Below are 18,600 nucleotides of genomic sequence, written 5' to 3'. Positions count from 1 at the left end.
GAAATAGAATATTGCAAACTTCTTGACTTCAATATGCTAAATAATCTAAGTTAGAGTGAGGAACTCAGCATCAGACATCAACAGAGCTAGATAAGAGAACTTTGATTTTCTACACCTTGAATTTAGAAATTGGAAGGTAAAAATCAGTCACATTGTTTAAAATAATAGATGGATTTGAAAGGGTAGAAGCTACTTCCTTGTGTGGGGCAATACAGGACAAGAGGAATAATCTTATAAATAATGCTATATTTGATATCAGGAAACTTTTCCTTTTACTCACAAAGTATTCTTCCCACAAGGTTTCATACATTGTTCTAAGTTTGAGCACGATTAGTTGCTCCAATATTTGTTGTTACTTAAGGGGAACAAGCAACATGTATGAAAAGTAGATGAAGGTCTAGATCAGTCATGATCTAATAGAATGATAGAGCTAGCTGTCAGCACAATGCAGTGCTAGAGTTCAATCAGAATACTGACACGTACACAAATCTAAGCACCAATTACAACCACTCAATTTACTGAGATCTCAGTTTTGGGACAATTGGGAGCCCTTTGCTATACATTGGAAAACTCTAGTCCAACGTGCCTCTTCACCAATAACAGATCAATTAGTAGGTCAAATTAATTATGCATTCCTTCCACCTTTGACTCAGACCCAACAACTGCTCAGGATCAATCTCCCAACTCCAATGCAAGGCAAAGAATAACCACTACTCCAGTTAAGTTGCAGGGCACAACCTGCCAAAAGGTCAGAGCTGAGTTCATCATCACTTGAGAATTCCCACTGACAAGGAATTTTTGTTTTGCAATTGTCAGATGAACTTCAAGATCACTAAAGGGAATAATCTGTATGAAAGTGGGAAGAAAATATCTTTAGGTACCAAAAGTACACACTGGAGTTGATGAAAAGTTGCAAAAGGAGAGTTAGAATGAGAAATTATCCAATCAAGGCTTCCACAGTCAAACACTAGAAAACCATGGCAACATGAACATGTCATTTCTTTGACAAGGAAGGGAAGAAAAGGTATCTGTTTTGGTTAATAGCTATAGCAAATGAATAAACATCAAGCCTATGCCAAATATCAAGTGCCAAAACCACTGAGGTTTTGTGAGGCGGGCTTGTAATGTATAGGTTCCCAGCGGTGTTATTGATAAACTGTGGATGATCGTCCAAAGGGTTTGAAATATGGAGTAGGAATAAAGGAAGTGCCCAAGTTGAGAATGGGTTCCATTCTGGAATTCATTCACAAGTTAATTTGTTCTCAAATTGGAGCACAGTAGAAAGCAGTCATCCGTATGTACAGGAAACATTCATTCAGCTGTCTTTAAAATTTAAAAGATATATGGAACCACATTCGTAAATACGAGCATTTGTAAATCAGACATTCATAAATCAGGGATCCCCACTGAGTCAAAACTCAATTACCACCATCACAACAAATGACCATGTAGAGGTCTTAGCAGAAGTATTTATTTGGTGCTGTGTTAGGCTGAAAAATGAGGTTTCTTTTAGACACAGGAGAGATAATGTTGCTGTCTCATAGAATAACCCACAATATGCAACAGAATAAGCACACTCCCAAGACCAGATCTAATTTTCTTAAAGAATTAGACCAACAGAAAGGTAAGATGAAAGCAAGACAAAGTAATGATGAGTTATGTTTTGAGATGCTAAATTCAGAGTTGAGTGCTGGTCAGAAAATCATGGTGAAAATTGAGAATGTATGATTGGAGTTAATGTAAAGAGATTAGCTGAATTCACATACCTAATGAAAAAGGACACCTGAAAAGGGAGAGCATAAGCAACCTCCTGTAGTCCAAATATCTCCTACATCCCAAACTGAAAATCAGGAAGAAAATGAAAGTCAACAAGAAACTGAAAGTTCACTAGTATTAGAGAATCCAACTGCAGATCAAAGGGAGTCAGGATCTTGACAACAAATCAAAGCTATTGTCACAACCATTAAGTGAAGTTGCTAGTCTACCTTCAGGTTTGATATATATATATATTGAAATTCACACCCAAGATTTTAAAACAAATTATCCTAGAAGTGTGGGAGCTGCTGGTTGAGCCAGCAAATATTGCCCCCCTCCAACATGAGATGCCCTTGAAGGTGCTGGTGAACTGCCTTTTTGAACCACTGCAGTCCATTTGGTGTACATAGAACCACAATGCCACTAGGAAGGCAACACTGCAGAAATGGTAATATATTCCAGGTCAGGCTGGTGAATGACTGAGGGGAATTTGCAGGTCGTGGTATTCCTGTGGACATGCTGTCCTTGTCCTTCTTCTAAATACTAGCGGCCGTGGGTTTAGAAGGTGCTGTCTCAGGATCCTTGGTGAATTACTGAGCTTATCCTGTTGATGGTATACACTGCTATTGAGTTTCAATGATGGAAGAAGTAAATGTGGTCTGGATTAGAGTGGTGCTGGAAAAGCACAGCAGGTCAGGCAGCATCCGAGGAGCAGGAAAATCGATGTTTTGGGCAAAAGCCCTTCATCAGGAATAGAGGCAGGGTGCCTGCAGAGTGGAGGGATAAAAGAGAGGGGAGTGGGGAGAAAGTAGCATAGAGTACAATAGGTGAATGGGGGTGGGGTTGGAGGTGATAGGTCAGAGAGGAGGGTGGGGGAAGGTAGCAAAGAATACAATGGGTGAATGGGGGTGGGGATGAAGACGATAGGTCAGAGAGGGTTGGGTGGATAGGTGGAAAGGAAGATAGGCAGGTAGGACAGGTCATGGGGACTGTGCTGAGTTGGAAGGTTGGAGTTGGGGTGAGGTGGGGGAAGGGGAAATGAGGAAACTGGTGAAATCCACATTGATGCTCTGGGGTTGAAGTGTTCCGAGGGGGAAGATGAGGCGTTCTTCCTCCAGGTGTCAGGTGGTGAAGGAGTGGCGGTGGAGGAGGCCCAGGACCTCCATGTCCTCGGCAGAGTGGGAGGGGGAGCTGAAATGTTGGGCCACAGGGCAGCGGGGTTGATTAGTGCAGGTGTCCTGGAGAAGTTCCCTAAAGCACTCTGCTAGGAGGTGTCCAGTCTCCCCAACGTAGAGAAGACCGCATCGGGAGCAACGGATACAATAAATGATATTGGTGGATGTGCAGGTGAAACTTTAATGGATTTAGAAGGCTCCTTTGGGGCCTTGGATGGCGGTGAGGGAGGTGGTGTGGGCGCAGGTTTTGCAATTCCTGTAGTTATTTGCCACTTTAGATTAGATTACCTACAGTGTGGAAACAGGCCGTTCTGCCCAACTAGTCCACACCGACCCTCTGAAGAGTAACCCACCCAGACCCATTCTCTCAAACTAATGCATCCAACTCTACAGGCAATTTTAGCATGACCAATTCACCTAACCTGCACATCTTTGGACTGTGGGAGGAAACCCACGCAGACACGTGGAGAATGTGCAAACTCCAGACAGTGGCCAGAGGCTGGAATCGAACCCAGATCCCTAGCACTGTAAGCTAGCAGTGTTAACCACTGAGTCACCGTGCCGCCCTTAACCTGGATACTGTCCACGGCTTGCTGTATTTGGATCTGAAATGTTTCAGTATGATGAGTCTTGAAAGGTGCTGAACATTGTTCATGGATGATTGCACATCCTGGCTTCTAACCCTGTGATGGAGGGAAGCTCAAAATGATTGAGCCTAGAATACTATCCAGAGGAACTTCTACAGAGATGTCCTGGGGTACAACCACTAACCTCTGACAATGACAATCATCTTTGTTTGTGCTCGACATGATTTCAACCAGTGGATAGTTTTACATGATTCCCATTGACAGTAGTTTTGCTAGGACTAAATGATGTCACATTCAGTCAAATGCTGCATTGACATCAAGGGCAGTCACTCACACCTCTGATGTTTTCTCAATCTGTTTAGGGATGTTATTACACATTCTAGACCTTCTTCTTCCGAGATACCACTGTACCACAAAAGACCTTTACCTCAGCTCTAGAGTTTAGCTCATTTATTCATGTTTGAACCAAGACTGTATTGAGATGCAGAGTTGCCCTGACAGAGTATAACTGAGTGTTAGTGATCAGCTCATTGCGAAGCAAGTGTTGTTTGACAGAACTTTTGATGACCTCTTCCACCACTGATAATAACTGATGCGGTGGTAATTGGCTGGTTGGATTTGTCTTATTGTATGTGTACAGGACATACCTGGGCAATTTTTCGCATTATTGGGTAGATGGTAGGTATCACATAGCATGATTAAAACTGGCTGAAAGACTGCATCTGTGATGCTAGGGACCTCCACAGGAGGCTCCAAGATGAATCATCCATTTACCACTCTTGGCTCCTTATCTTTTGGACCAAGGTGCTAGGATTCCCCATCATTGAGGATCGAGATATTTGTGAAGTCTTCTCCAGTTAGTTGCATAATTTTCTACCAACAACTGGATGTGGCAGGACTGCACAGCTTAGATCTGACTATTGGTTGAGGAATCATTTTGCTCTGTTTATCATTTCCTGCTTAGGCTTTTCAGTATTTAAGTAACCATGTTCTGGCTTTACCAAGTTGACACTTCATTTTTAGGTATACATGGTGCTGTCCTGCACTCCCATTGAACTCATTCCCTCCTGAACTCTCCACTGAATCAGTGCTGCTACCTGGTTTGATGGTGATGATAGACCTTGAGATTGCAAGTTGTGTACTACTCTGCTGCTGATGGATCACATTGCCTCATGGATGACCAAGCTTGAATTGCTAGATCTGTTTGCAGTCTGTCCCATTTAACTAAATTAAAATGCCACACTCCATGACAGAGGGTATCCTAAATGTGAAGATAGGACTTTGTCTCCACTGCTATTGATATTGTCGTGGATAGATGCACGTGACAGGCCAATTGTTGAGGAGCTGGTCAAATACATTTCTCTCTTGTTCTCTCACTCCCTACAGCAATAGCAGTCTAGCAGATTTCATCAGGACTTGACCAGTAGTGGTGGTTCTGAGCCACTCTTGGTGATGGACATTGAAGTTCCCCCAAACAGAATTCATTCTCTGCCCTTGCCACCCTCAGTGCTTCCTCACCCATGATTGACCTAATGCCATGAGATCTTATGGGTGTAGTCAATGGTGAGGATTCCCAGGGTAACACCCTTCCAACTGTATCCTGTCCTGCCAGTGGGAAAGGGCATAAGCAGGGATGGGGTGGTGCTGTTGTTGCAGTCTGGAACCTTGTGTGCAAAATACGATTTGACAGTACAACTGTACAAGCCTGTTGCTTGACTAATCTGAGACAGCTCTATTGAAACTACCCTCCCAATTTTGATACTAGATGCCAGGTATTAGTAGCTGAAAATGTGTTACTGGAAAAGCGCAGGTCAGGCAGCATCCAGGGAACAGGAGAATCGACGTTTCGGTCATAAGCCCTTCTTCATTCATTCCTGAAGAAGGGCTTATGCCCGAAACGTCGATTCTCCTGTTCCCTGGATGCTGCCTGACCTGCTGCGCTTTTCCAGCAACACATTTTCAGCTGTGATTTCCAGCATCTGCAGACCTCACTTTCTCCTGCCAGATATTAGTAGGTTTGTGCAGGATGGCCAGCGTTGAGTTTGCCTTTGTAACTTGCAATGCCTAGATCAGTGCAAGATGTTCCACCCCAGCTCACTCTTGATAATTTTTAAATAGTTTGTTACAACTGAGGGGCTTGCTCGGTCATTTGAGGACAGCTCAGAGTCTATCACATTGGTACAAGTCTGAAATCACATGTCCAAATAGGACAGCAGAGTTCCATTTCTGAAGGACAGTAGTGAACCAGACAGGTTTTTATGACAATGATGTTATTATGGTCATTGTTAGACTTTAAAACCCAGATTTTTTGTTTGAAAACAAAGACAGAAAGAGAAAGAAGCCGGAGAATATGATACATTCGTTAAAACTATTCTAGTCAAAAGTTCTCAGACAAAACATTCGTACATATAAATTACTGAAGTAGCATCAGTCAAAATACTTTTGACTGATGCTACTTCAATAATTTACATGCAAAATATCCTAGAATACAGTCTGTCTAAACAATTAATATCGGAGACTCAACAAGTTGGTCTGAATATTGGTTAGAGTAAAAACAAGTGTGCAAACTTAACTGTTGAATCTCAGGTATTATATGTTTAGTCAGATTGTATTCTAGGATATTTTGCATGCACTGTACACATTAATGCACAAATTGCTTTAATTGGAGAGGACATATATATGCTTGCAGGATCTGAGCATTTTGCTGCATGGGGGCCTCTATTTTTGGTGATAAGGTTATTTCATTAATAGCTACCTGCAATTGATCAGGTTTTATGCTATACAGATCTTTCTTTTAAATCTCTCCTTTTAATGTTTTTCTCTTTAAAATTGTATATTTTTAATGTCCTCACTTCAAGTGCCATTCCTGTTGTAACATCCCTTACTTCCTTAGCATCATTGCAGCTCTCCAGTCATTGCAGAATCAACAAGGCACAAGGTTTTAGGCATGCACACTGCATGAAAGAGAGTACATGAACAGGTGCATTTGTATACAGTTCCAGATACTATCTTGAAGTGTGCAGCTATTGCGCAACATCACTTCTGGTCACGAGCACATTCAAAGCACAGGAAGCCCTGAATTAGCCAAATAAAAACCACACGCAGATTTCTGTAGCTGCTAGATGCACATTACAAGAACACAACCACGTACACGTTCAGAAAAGATCGCTCCAGTCACTTTGGTCACCCAAGTGTCTATGAAACATCACAAAACTGCTTATAACCCTGTAACAAATGTCTTTTCTTTGTCAGCTACGTATTCAACTCTAAGTTTATCTCTGCAGCCAGGCCCCTCTGTCTGCATGCAAGCAAGTCAAACTATCTTTTACTTGTTTAATTTAAAGGCTAATCTCATCTCATGGCAGAGTAAATTAATCTAATGCAAAAAGTACAACACTGAGCAGCCATTTAATACACTCTTAGTGACCACATCAAATCTGATCCATCTTATTAGAATCTTCCATGCTTCCCTTGAAGGCCCTGAGAGGAATTCAGTTCCATGGGTCCCAAGTGATAGTGTTAATACTCAGTGTATTCAATTGTGGGAACATCACAATTGCAATCCAAAGTTCTCTCACATGCACAAATGGGCACTTCTCGCAGAAATCAGGAGCTGGAAAACTGGATAATGTTCCTTCCAGAGATCAGATAATGTAAAACATGGAGAACAGACTCCCAAAATGTTCTGGTCTATAAGGCTAAACTATTCATGCTCCTATGCAATCTAGAGGATGAGTGGTCACAATATCAAGGACTAAAGAACAGAGGTGTCTAGATAGCTTAGTGTGTGCATCTTATTGCCAGCACTGCAGCGTTGCCACAAGCTAATCTCCTCTGCATTATGTGTAATTTCTGTCAAGGCAAAGCTAACACATCACAGGGCACAGCATATACATAATTGTTGCCAGTGCCCGCCGGGATTTAACAAAAGCAAGGCTCGCGGGAAATTCTTCATTCATTAGATAGTTCAACAAGCAACTGTCTACTCCCCAAGAGCCTGATCAAAACAAAAGGCTACATTCTTAAAGGGGCATGGACAGCAATTCCAGTGCTGCTTGTAAACTGCAGCTTCAAATCACCAACTCCCTTTCATTTTATATACTTGCTACATTTCACTAAGCTTGCTTGAAGCTACAATGCAGACTGAAATTAAGCATACTGGAGCTAAAGTGCTTTTTGTCACTTGGCACAGATCCGCCTACTGGGTCACTTCCAACATCTTGTGGCAAGGCTCTCCACTTTTCATCTCTTGTCTACCGACATAAAGGCACAGGAAAACAGTTGACTTTTGAATTTTCCTTCTGTGAAGTGACAAGGTGGCTTATCCAGATTTTAGGGCTCAGTGCTAAACAATTTCAGAAGCTCATTTCAGTCACTACCACATACCCTCAATGGGACACAGATGGCTGATGCCTCATCTTGACTGCCAGACAACTTAACAGCATGGGTGTATCACATGTCACTTAAGTTTACTCAGTCAAATTTCATTTAAAAAAAATCAACAGATGACATATTAGTGAAAAGGTGAGCACCTTTACAATTGCCACAACCATAAAGTTAGTTTAATTGGGTTCAACTTCACAACAAAACATTGCATAGAGCAAGTTACTTTAACCACAGCATCTCCTGCACCAGTTGGCCAAACTGCACACCTGATTTTTGCTGATCTCCCAACTCAAGACACACCATTGTTCAGTACGTCACATATTCCTCTTGCACTAAGAATTTCCACAAGTTACGACCCTCAGACTGTCACCTCCTCCCTTCCCCTTTACCAGACGTGCAGGCTTCTCTCTATCCTCACCATCTCTTCCCCATTCCAATCCCAATCACCCCCCCCCTCCCACACACTCAACTGCGGCAGCACATCCATATGATGCAGGAGCAAAAATAGAGCATCAAGTCTGCTCCAACATTCAACGAGATGCTGGTTGATCAGATCATCCTCAACTCGGCAAAGAGCAACTAAGTTTACATAGTGACAAACTTAGGGAATGGGCCAAAGTTTGGCAGATGGAGTTCAATGTGGATAAGCATGGAGATAAACTTGAGAATGCTTCAGTGCTGAGGGATCTGGAAGTCCTTGTGCATGAATTGAAGGAAGTTTGTCTGCGGTTACAGTAGGTAATAAGAAAGGCAAATGGAATTTCAGCATTTTATTACTTAAGTAATGGAGTACAAAAGTAAGTAAATTTTGTTTATAACTGTATATGGTATTTGAGAGACCACATCTGCATATAGCTATGGTACCTGTACTTGAGGAAGGATGTTGGAGTTTATCTCTAGATCAGTTACATGGCTGGTCTTGAGGAGAAATTGAACAGTTTAGAGTTTAAAAAGGATGTGAAGAGATCTAATAGTTTCCCCTTGTGGGGCAAACTAGAATGCAAAGTCTTAGGCTAACGAGTAGCAGATTTAAAACTTCTCTAGAAGAGTCATGTATCTGTGGAATTTACTGTCCCAGAATGCAGTGAATATCTGGATACGGAATAAATTTAAAGAGATAGACACAGCTTTAATTAGTAATGGGTTAGAGTTATGGGGAATGAGCAGGAAAGTGGAGTTCAGGCCAAGACGAAATCACCCATGATCAGACTACATGGTGAAGCAGGGGTTATACAGTCAGTGATGTACAGCATGGAAAAAGACCCTTCGGTCCAACCCGTCCATGCCGATCAGATACCCCAGCCCAATCAAGTCCCACCTGCCAGCACTCGGCCCATATCCCTCCAAACCCTTCCTATTCATATACCCATCCAAATGCCTTTTAAATGTTGCAATTGTACCAGCCTCCACCACATCCTCTGGCAGCTCATTCCATACACATACCACCCTCTGTGTGAAAACGTTGACCCTTAAGTCTCTTTTACATCTTTCCCCTCACACCCTAAACTTATGCCCTCTAGTTCTGGGCTTCCTAACTCCAGGGAAGAGACTTTGTCTATTTATCCTATCCAGGTCCCTCACAATTTTGTAAACCTCTATAAGGTCACCCCATAGCCTCCGACGCTCCAGGGAAAACAGCCCCAGTCTGTTCAGCCTCTCCCTGTAGCTCAGATCCTCCAACCGTGGCAACGTCCTTGTAAATCTTTTCTGAACCCTTTCAAGTTTCACAACATCTTTCCGATAGGAAGGAGACCAGAATTGCACGCAATATTCCAACAGTGGCCTAATCAAGGTCCTGTACAGCCGCAACATGACCTCCCAACTCCTGTACTCAATACTCTGACCAATAAAGGAAAGCATACCAAACGCCTTCTTCACTATCCTATCTACCTGTGATTCCAGTTTCAAGGAGCTATGAACCTGCACTCCAAGGTCTCTTTGTTCAGCAATACTCCCTAGGACCTTACCATTAAGTGTATAAGTCCTGCTAAGATTTGCTTTCCCAAAATGCAGCACCTCGCATTTACCTCGAATTAAACTCCATCTGCCACTTCTCAGCCCATTGGTCCATCTGGTCCAGATCCTGTTGTAATCTGAGGTAACCCTCTACGCTGTCCACTACACCTCCAACTTTGGTATCATCTGCAAACTTACTAACTGTATCTCTTATGCTCGCATCCAAATCACTGTTTAAGAAGGGCAGTAAAGACAAGCCAGGGAACTATAGACAGGTGGGCCTGACCTCGGTGGTGGACAAGTTGTCGGAGGGAATCCTGAGGGACAGGATGTACATGCATTTGGAAAGGCAAGGGTGAGAGGGGAAAGATATAAAAGAGACCTAAGGGGCAACTTTTTCATGCAGAGGGTGGTACATGTATGGAATGAGCTGCCAGAGTAAGTGGTGGAGGCTGGTACAATTAAGAGGCATCTGGATGGGTATATGAATAGGAAGGGTTTGGAGGGATATGGGCCGGGCGCTGTCAGGTGGGACTAGATTGGGTTGGGTTATCTGGTCAGCATGGACGGGTTGGACCGAAGGGTCTGTTTCCATGCTGTACATCTCTATGACTATTTATGTAAATAACAGTTCTTATGATCCTACTTATCTACAGAAACCATATTGATTAAAATTCTGTCTACCCCAGCCTCAATAGATTCTACAGTGAAGAATCCTAGAGTTATTATCCTCCGAGAAAAAAAAGACCTCATCTGCCTCAAATTGACAACCCCTGCTTCCGGCTTTGTGCCTTTGCCCATGGCTCTCGCATAACTGACAAGATAAGAGTCCGTTAGAACCCCTGACAGAATCTTGTGGGTTTCAATGAGGTCTCCTCTCATTCTGCTAAACTCAAGTACAGGGCTAAATACTTCCAACATATCCTCATGAGAAAATTCCTTCCAATTTTTATATTTCTTTGAAACAAAATCTAACATGCCCTTCGCCTTTCCTGTTACCCACTCAACTCGGATGTTAGCATTTTGTGATTCATGGACCCTTTAAGGACCCCAAATCCCACTGCATAGCTGCTTTCTACACTTGAATTACATTCAGCTTCTCTATGCATCCGGCCAGAGTGCACAACTTCACATTTTCCCACATCTTATTCCATCTGCCAACTCTTTTGCCCACTCATTTAATATCTCTGCATCCTTCTGTAGACTTGCCTTCGTACCTATTTTGTGTCATCCACAAACTTGGCTACAGTATCATAAAAAATGCTAGTGTATACCGCATCCACACACTGTAGCTACTTCTTCTAAAACTTTTAAGATGCAACCCATCAGCTCAAGGTACCTCGTTAAAAATATTCCAAAAAAAAGTGGGGATTAAATAAACTTTGCCATCTTGTCGACTGATAGATGTAAAGTTTAGATGAGGTTAGATGTTAACAAATTGCACTGAAGACAATGGAGCCTTCTTTACGCCACCTCCCACCCCCACTCTCCACCAGCCCCAGTAGGCTCACCTCTGAGACGCGGGTTTGCAGGGGTGAGACGAGAGACAGGGTAGTAGTCTCCAGACTGCCGCCCCCGCCCGCTCTCTCCGGACCCCTCTTGACCCCCCACCACCAAACCCCTCTTGAGCCTCGCCCCCTCCCGACCCTCGACACCTCACCCCGCTCTTGACACTCACCCCCCCACACCCCCCCCACCCCATCCTGCTCCCTCCCGAACCCTCGGAGCAACACCCCATGCCTCCTTCGGACTCTCGCCCTCTCGGAGCAAACCCCGCCGGCCTCCTCCGTAACCCTCGCCCCCTCGGAGCAAACCCCCCCCCACCCGACACCTCCGGACCCTCGCCCCCTCGGACCAACCCCCTCACCGACACCTCCGGACCTGCGCCCTCTCGGACCAACCCGCCGCCCCCCCCACCGACACCTCCAGACCACCCCCCAGACCCTCGCCCCCTCGGACCAACCCCCCCCCCCCCGAACCCTGGCCCATCGGACCAACACCCACCCCCCCGACACCTCCGGACCCTCGGATCAACCCCCCCCGCCCCCGACACCTCCGGACCCTCGCCCCCTCGGAACAACCCCCTCACCGACCCCTCCGGACCCCCCCCCCCCCCCACCGACACCTCCGGGACCCCCCCCCCCCAAGACCCTCGGCCCCTCGGACCAACCCCCCCCACCCCCAAGACCCTCGCCCCCTCGGACCAACCCCCCCCACCCCCAAGACCCTCGCCCCCTCGGACCAACCCCCCCCCCCCCCCGACACCTCCGGACCCTCGCCCCCTCGGATCAACACCGCCCCGACACCTCCAGACCCTCGCCCTCTCGGATCAACCCCGACCCCTCCGTACCCTCGCCCTCTCGGATCAACCCCGACCCCGACACCTCCGTACCCTCGCCCTCTCGGATCAACCCCGACCCCGACACCTCCGTACCCTCGGATCAACCCCGACCCCGACACCTCCGTACCCTCGGATCAACCCCGCCCCCGACACCTCCGGACCCTCGGATCAACCCCGCCCCCGACACCTCCGGCCCCTCGGATCAACCCCGCCCCCGACACCTCCGGACCCTCGCCCCTCGGACCAACCCCGCCCCCGACACCTCCGGACCCTCGCCCATCGGACCAACCCCGCCCCGACACCTCCGGACCCTCGCCCCCTCGGACCAACCCCCTCACCGACACCTCCGGACCCGCCCACCCCCCACACCGACACCTCCGGGACCCCTGCCCCCCAAGACCCTCGCCCCCTCGGACCAACCCCACCCCACCCCCAAGACCCTCGCCCCCTCGGACCAACCCCCCCCCCACCCCCAAGACCCTCGCCCCCTCGGACCAACCCCCCCCCACCCCCAAGACCCTCGCCCCCTCGGACCAACCCCCCCCCCCTCGACACCTCCGGACCCTCGCCCCCTCGGATCAACCCCGCCCCGACACCTCCAGACCCTCGCCCCCTCGGATCAACCCCGCCCCGACACCTCCAGACCCTCGCCCCCTCGGATCAACCCCGCCCCCGACACCTCCGGACCCTCGCCCTCTCGGATCAACCCCGCCCCGACACCTCCAGACCCTCGCCCCCTCGGATCAACCCCGCCCCGACACCTCCAGACCCTCGCCCCCTCGGATCAACCCCGCCCCCGACACGTCCGGACCCTCGCCCCCTCGGATCAACCCCGCCCCCGACACCTCCGTTCCCTCGGACCCTCGTATCAACCCCGCCCCCGACACCTCCGGACCCTCGGATCAACCCCGCCCCCGACACCTCCGGACCCTCGGATCAACCCCGCCCCCGACACCTCCGGACCCTCGCCCCCTCGGATCAACCCCCGCCTCCTCCGGACCCTCGCCCCCTCGGATCAACCCCCGCCTCCTCCGGACCCTCGGATCAACCCCCGCCTCCTCCGGACCCTCGGATCAACCCCCGCCTCCTCCGGACCCTCGCCCCCTCGGATCAACCCCCGCCTCCTCCGGACCCTCGCCCCCAGGTATCCCCCACTCCCACCCCTGCAGCCTCCCTCCCCACCCCCCAGGCATCCCCCACCCTCCACCCCCCCGCAGCCCAGGCATCCCCGACTCCCCAGGCATCCCCCTCACCCCACATGCCTCCCTCCCCAGGCATCCCCCTCCCCCCGCATCCTCCACCCCCACCCCACAGGCAACCCCCACCCCCCGCAGCCTCCGTCCCCCATCCCCACAGGCGTCCCCCACCCCCTGCAGCATCCGTCCCCACCCCCACCCCCCAAAGCATCCCTCCCCACCCCCCCCAGCCCCAGGCATCCCTCACCCCCCACAGCCTCCCCCCCAGGCACACCCACACACCGCAGCCTCCCCACCCCCCGCAGCCTCCCCCCCAGGCATCCCCCACCCCCCGCAGCCTCCCCCCCAGGCATCCCCCACCCCCCGCCCGCAGCCTCCCCCACCATCCCCCGCAGACTACCCCCCCAGCCTCGCCCCCCAGGTATCCCCCACCCCCCGCAGCCTCCCCGCCCCACTCCCCGCAGCCTCCCCCCCACCGCCGCCATTCCCACCCAGGCATCCCCCAGCCCTCGCAGCCTCCCTCCCCACCACCACCCCCCAGCCTCCCTCCCCACCCCCACGGCACACCCCACCTCCCACAGCCTCCGGCCCCACCCCCGCGTCCCCCACCCCCATGCCCCGCAGCCTCCCCCCCCCAGGCGTCCCCCATCCCCCGCCGCCTTCCCCCCCCAGGCGTCGCCTACCCCCGGCAGCCTCACCCCCACGCCCCGCAGCCTCCACCCACACCCCTCCAGGCGTCCCCCACGCCCCGCAGCCTCCCACCCCACCCCCCCAGGCGTCCCCCACCCCCCGCCGCCTCTCCCGCTGCCTCCCCCCCACCCCCCGCAGCCTCCCCCCCCGCAGCCTCCCCGCACCACCTCCATCCCCCGCAGCCTCCTCCCCCAACCCCTCCCCGCACCACCTCCATCCCCCGCAGCCTCCTCCCCCACCCCCACCCCCCACCACCTCCATTCCCCGCAGCCTCCTCCACCACCCCCTCCCCCCACCACCTCCGTCCCCCGCAGCCTCCCCCCCCCCCCACCCAGGCATCCCCCACCCCCCACAGCCCCCCCCGCAGCCTCCCGCCCCACCCCACAGGCATCCCCCACCCCCCGCAGCCTCCCTCCCCACCCCCAAGGCATCCCTCCCCCCACAGCCTCCCTCCCCACCCCCACAGCCCCAGGCATCGACCCCCCCTCCCCACCAGGCGCCACCCCCCACACCCACCCTCCCTCCCCCCTGGCACCCCCTGCAGCCTCCCTCTCCCCCCCCCCAGCCCGGCACCCCCCGCAGCCTCTCTCTCTCTCTCCCCCCCCGGCACCCCCCGCAGCCTCTCTCTCTCCCCCCCCGGCACCCCCCGCAGCCTCCCTCTCTCTCTCTCTCTCCCCCCCAGGCACCCCCCGCAGCCTCCCTCTCTCTCTCTCTCTCTCTCCCCCCCCCAGGCACCCCCCGCAGCCTCCCTCTCTCTCTCTCTCTCTCTCCCCCCCCCAGGCACCCCCCGCAGCCTCTCTCTCTCCCCCCCCCAGGCACCCCCCGCAGCCTCTCTCTCTCTCCCCCCCCCAGGCACCCCCCGCAGCCTCTCTCCCTCCCCCCCAGGCACCCCCCGCAGCCTCTCTCCCTCCCCCCCAGGCACCCCCCGCAGCCTCTCTCCCTCCCCCCCAGGCACCCCCCGCAGCCTCTCTCTCCCTCCCCCCCAGGCACCCCCCGCAGCCTCTCTCTCTCAGCTCCCTCCCCCCCAGGCACCCCCCCGCAGCCTCTCTCTCTCTCTCTCTCTCTCTCCCTCACCCCCAGGCACCCCCCCGCAGCCTCTCTCTCTCTCTCTCTCTCCCTCCCCCCCAGGCACCCCCCGCAGCCTCTCTCTCTCTCTCCCTCCCCCCCAGGCACCCCCCGCAGCCTCTCTCTCTCTCTCCCTCCCCCCCAGGCACCCCCCGCAGCCTCTCTCTCTCCCTCCCCCCCAGGCACCCCCCGCAGCCTCTCTCTCTCTCTCCCTCCCCCCCAGGCACCCCCCGCAGCCTCTCTCTCTCTCTCTCTCTCCCTCCCCCCCAGGCACCCCCCGCAGCCTCTCTCTCTCTCTCCCTCCCCCCCAGGCACCCCCCGCAGCCTCTCTCTCTCTCTCTCTCCCTCCCCCCCAGGCACCCCCCGCAGCCTCTCTCTCTCTCTCTCTCCCTCCCCCCCAGGCACCCCCCGCAGCCTCTCTCTCTCTCTCTCTCCCTCCCCCCCAGGCACCCCCCGCAGCCTCTCTCTCTCTCTCTCCCCCTCTCTCCCCCCCCCCCCCAGGCACCCCCCGCAGCCTCTCTCTCCCCCCCCCCCCAGGCACCCCCCGCAGCCTCTCTCTCCCCCTCTCTCCCCCCCCCCCCAGGCACCCCCCGCAGCCTCTCTCTCTCTCTCCCTCCCCCCCAGGCACCCCCCGCAGTCTCTCTCTCTCCCTCCCCCCCAGGCACCCCCCGCAGCCTCTCTCTCTCTCTCTCTTCCCCAGGCACCCCCCGCAGCCTCTCTCTCTCTCCCCCCCAGGCACCCCCCGCAGCCTCTCTCTCTCTCTCTCTCCCCCCCAGGCACCCCCCGCAGCCTCTCTCTCTCTCTCTCTCCCCCCCAGGCACCCCCCGCAGCCTCTCTCTCTCTCTCCCCCCCAGGCACCCCCCGCAGCCTCTATCTCTCTCTCTCCCTCCCCCCCAGGCACCCCCCGCAGCCTCTCTCTCTCTCTCCCCCAGGCACCCCCCGCAGCCTCTCTCTCTCTCTCCCCCAGGCACCCCCCGCAGCCTCTCTCTCTCTCTCCCCCAGGCACCCCCCGCAGCCTCTCTCTCTCTCTCCCCCAGGCACCCCCCGCAGCCTCTCTCTCTCTCTCCCCCAGGCACCCCCCGCAGCCTCTCTCTCTCTCTCTCTCTCCCCCAGGCACCCCCCGCAGCCTCTCTCTCTCTCTCTCTCCCCCAGGCACCCCCCGCAGCCTCTCTCTCTCTCCCCCCCAGGCACCCCCCGCAGCCTCTCTCTCTCTCTCTCTCCCTCCCCCCCAGGCACCCCCCGCAGCCTCTCTCTCTCTCTCCCCCTCTCTCCCCCCCCCCCAGGCACCCCCCGCAGCCTCTCTCTCCCCCTCTCTCCCCCCCCCCCCAGGCACCCCCCGCAGCCTCTCTCCCCCTCTCTCCCCCCCCCCCCAGGCACCCCCCGCAGCCTCTCTCTCTCTCTCCCTCCCCCCCAGGCACCCCCCGCAGCCTCTCTCTCTCTCTCTCCCTCCCCCCCAGGCACCCCCCGCAGCCTCTCTCTCTCTCTCTCCCTCCCCCCCAGGCACCCCCCGCAGCCTCTCTCTCTCTCTCTCCCTCCCCCCCAGGCACCCCCCGCAGCCTCTCTCTCTCTCTCTCTCCCTCCCCCCCAGGCACCCCCCGCAGCCTCTCTCTCTCTCTCTCCCTCCCCCCCAGGCACCCCCCGCAGCCTCTCTCTCTCTCTCTCCCTCCCCCCCAGGCACCCCCCGCAGCCTCTCTCTCTCTCTCTCCCTCCCCCCCAGGCACCCCCCGCAGCCTCTCTCTCTCTCTCCCTCCCCCCCAGGCAGCCCCCGCAGCCTCTCTCTCTCTCTCTCTCTCTCTCCCCCCCCCCCCCAGGCACCCCCCGCAGCCTCTCTCTCTCTCTCCCTCCCCCCCAGGCAGCCCCCGCAGCCTCTCTCTCTCTCTCTCTCTCCCCCCCCCCCCAGGCACCCCCCGCAGCCTCTCTCTCTCTCTCTCTCTCTCCCCCCCAGGCACCCCCCGCAGCCTCTCTCTCTCTCTCTCCCTCCCCCCCAGGCACCCCCCGCAGCCTCTCTCTCTCTCTCCCTCCCCCCCAGGCAGCCCCCGCAGCCTCTCTCTCTCTCTCTCTCTCCCCCCCCCCCCCCCCCCAGGCACCCCCCGCAGCCTCTCTCTCTCTCTCTCTCTCTCCCCCCCCCCCGGCACCCCCCGCAGCCTCTCTCTCTCTCTCTCCCCCCCCCAGGCACCCCCCGCAGCCTCTCTCTCTCTCTCTCTCCCCCCCCCCCAGGCACCCCCCGCAGCCTCTCTCTCTCTCTCCCCCCCCCCCCCCAGGCACCCCCCGCAGCCTCTATCTCTCTCTCTCCCCCCCCCAGGCACCCCCCGCAGCCTCTCTCTCTCTCTCTCCCTCCCCCCCAGGCACCCCCCGCAGCCTCTCTCTCTCTCTCCCTCCCCCCCAGGCAGCCCCCGCAGCCTCTCTCTCTCTCTCTCTCTCCCCCCCCCCCCCCCCCAGGCACCCCCCGCAGCCTCTCTCTCTCTCTCTCTCTCTCCCCCCCCCCGGCACCCCCCGCAGCCTCTCTCTCTCTCTCTCCCCCCCCCAGGCACCCCCCGCAGCCTCTCTCTCTCTCTCCCCCCCCCCCAGGCACCCCCCGCAGCCTCTCTCTCTCTCTCCCCCCCCCCCCCCAGGCACCCCCCGCAGCCTCTATCTCTCTCTCTCCCCCCCCCAGGCACCCCCCGCAGCCTCTCTCTCTCTCTCTCCCTCCCCCCCAGGCACCCCCCGCAGCCTCTCTCTCTCTCTCCCACCCCTGGCACACCCCCGCAGCCTTCCCGCCCCCCCCAGCCTCATCCCCCTCCTCTCCATCTTCCCCCTCGCTCTCTGGGCCACCCCCTTCCTTACACCACTTTGCCCCGCCAACGCTCTGCTCACCCTTCAGCTTCCCCTCCCTCACGGCCCTCTCCGGTGGCCCCACGTGTCTGCCGGGGCCGGGGCCGGGACCAGTGCGTGAGCCACAGCCAGCCGCGGCTCCCCCTCTCCCCGGTTACACTGAGGCCTCGCTCCGCCTCCCCCCCCCCCCGGCCGGAGGGGGCGGGTGGTTACCGTCTGCCGCCCCTGCTGCTGCTCCAGCCGCCCCACAGAGGCACGACTCCACAAAGGCCGGCCTCCCGGACGGTTCTCACTGACCTGGCTATCGGGCGGCGGTGAGCTCGGTCTGTCTCAGCCTCAGGCCCCAGGCTCCGCTCGGTTCCGCGCTCCCAGTAATGGCGGCGGCGACGTCAACTCGTCGCTGCGTGCGTCCGCTTGGTATTCTGGGGCTTGTAGTCCTGGAGTTTTGGGCATCGCTGCGCACGTGCTCGCGTCCGCTCAGCATTCTGGGGCTTGTAGTCCTGGAGTTTTGGGCATCGCTGCGCATGTGCGGTATCGTCCCTTCCCCTCCACGTGAAAGATCAGCTGTTTCTGGACGGCTCTTGCGGTGCAGTGATACTGCCCCGCTTTGTGGATTTGCTGTCGACTTATCTCTTTGT

At 54.6% G+C, this 18,600-nt stretch overlaps 1 protein-coding gene across 1 annotated transcript in view; it reads right to left on the bottom strand.

Annotated features, from left to right (window-relative positions):
* The window catches only part of dcaf1 (ddb1 and cul4 associated factor 1), an 85,463-nt gene extending 67,129 nt beyond the window's left edge, over window positions 1-18,334 (bottom strand). The window contains exon 1 of the mRNA XM_043708504.2: window positions 18,260-18,334. The gene's annotated coding sequence lies outside the window, so the exon portion shown is untranslated. The remainder of the gene's footprint in view (window positions 1-18,259) is intronic.
* Window positions 18,335-18,600: the final 266 nt, after the last annotated feature.

Source organism: Chiloscyllium plagiosum, unplaced genomic scaffold (genome assembly GCF_037043375.1).
Source record: "Chiloscyllium plagiosum isolate Xiang-an unplaced genomic scaffold, Cpla_swu_hap1 HiC_scaffold_14, whole genome shotgun sequence".
NCBI lineage: Eukaryota > Metazoa > Chordata > Chondrichthyes > Orectolobiformes > Hemiscylliidae > Chiloscyllium > Chiloscyllium plagiosum.
The sequence above is the reverse complement of the archived record's forward strand: the minus strand, read 5'-3'. Positions and strand labels throughout refer to the sequence as shown.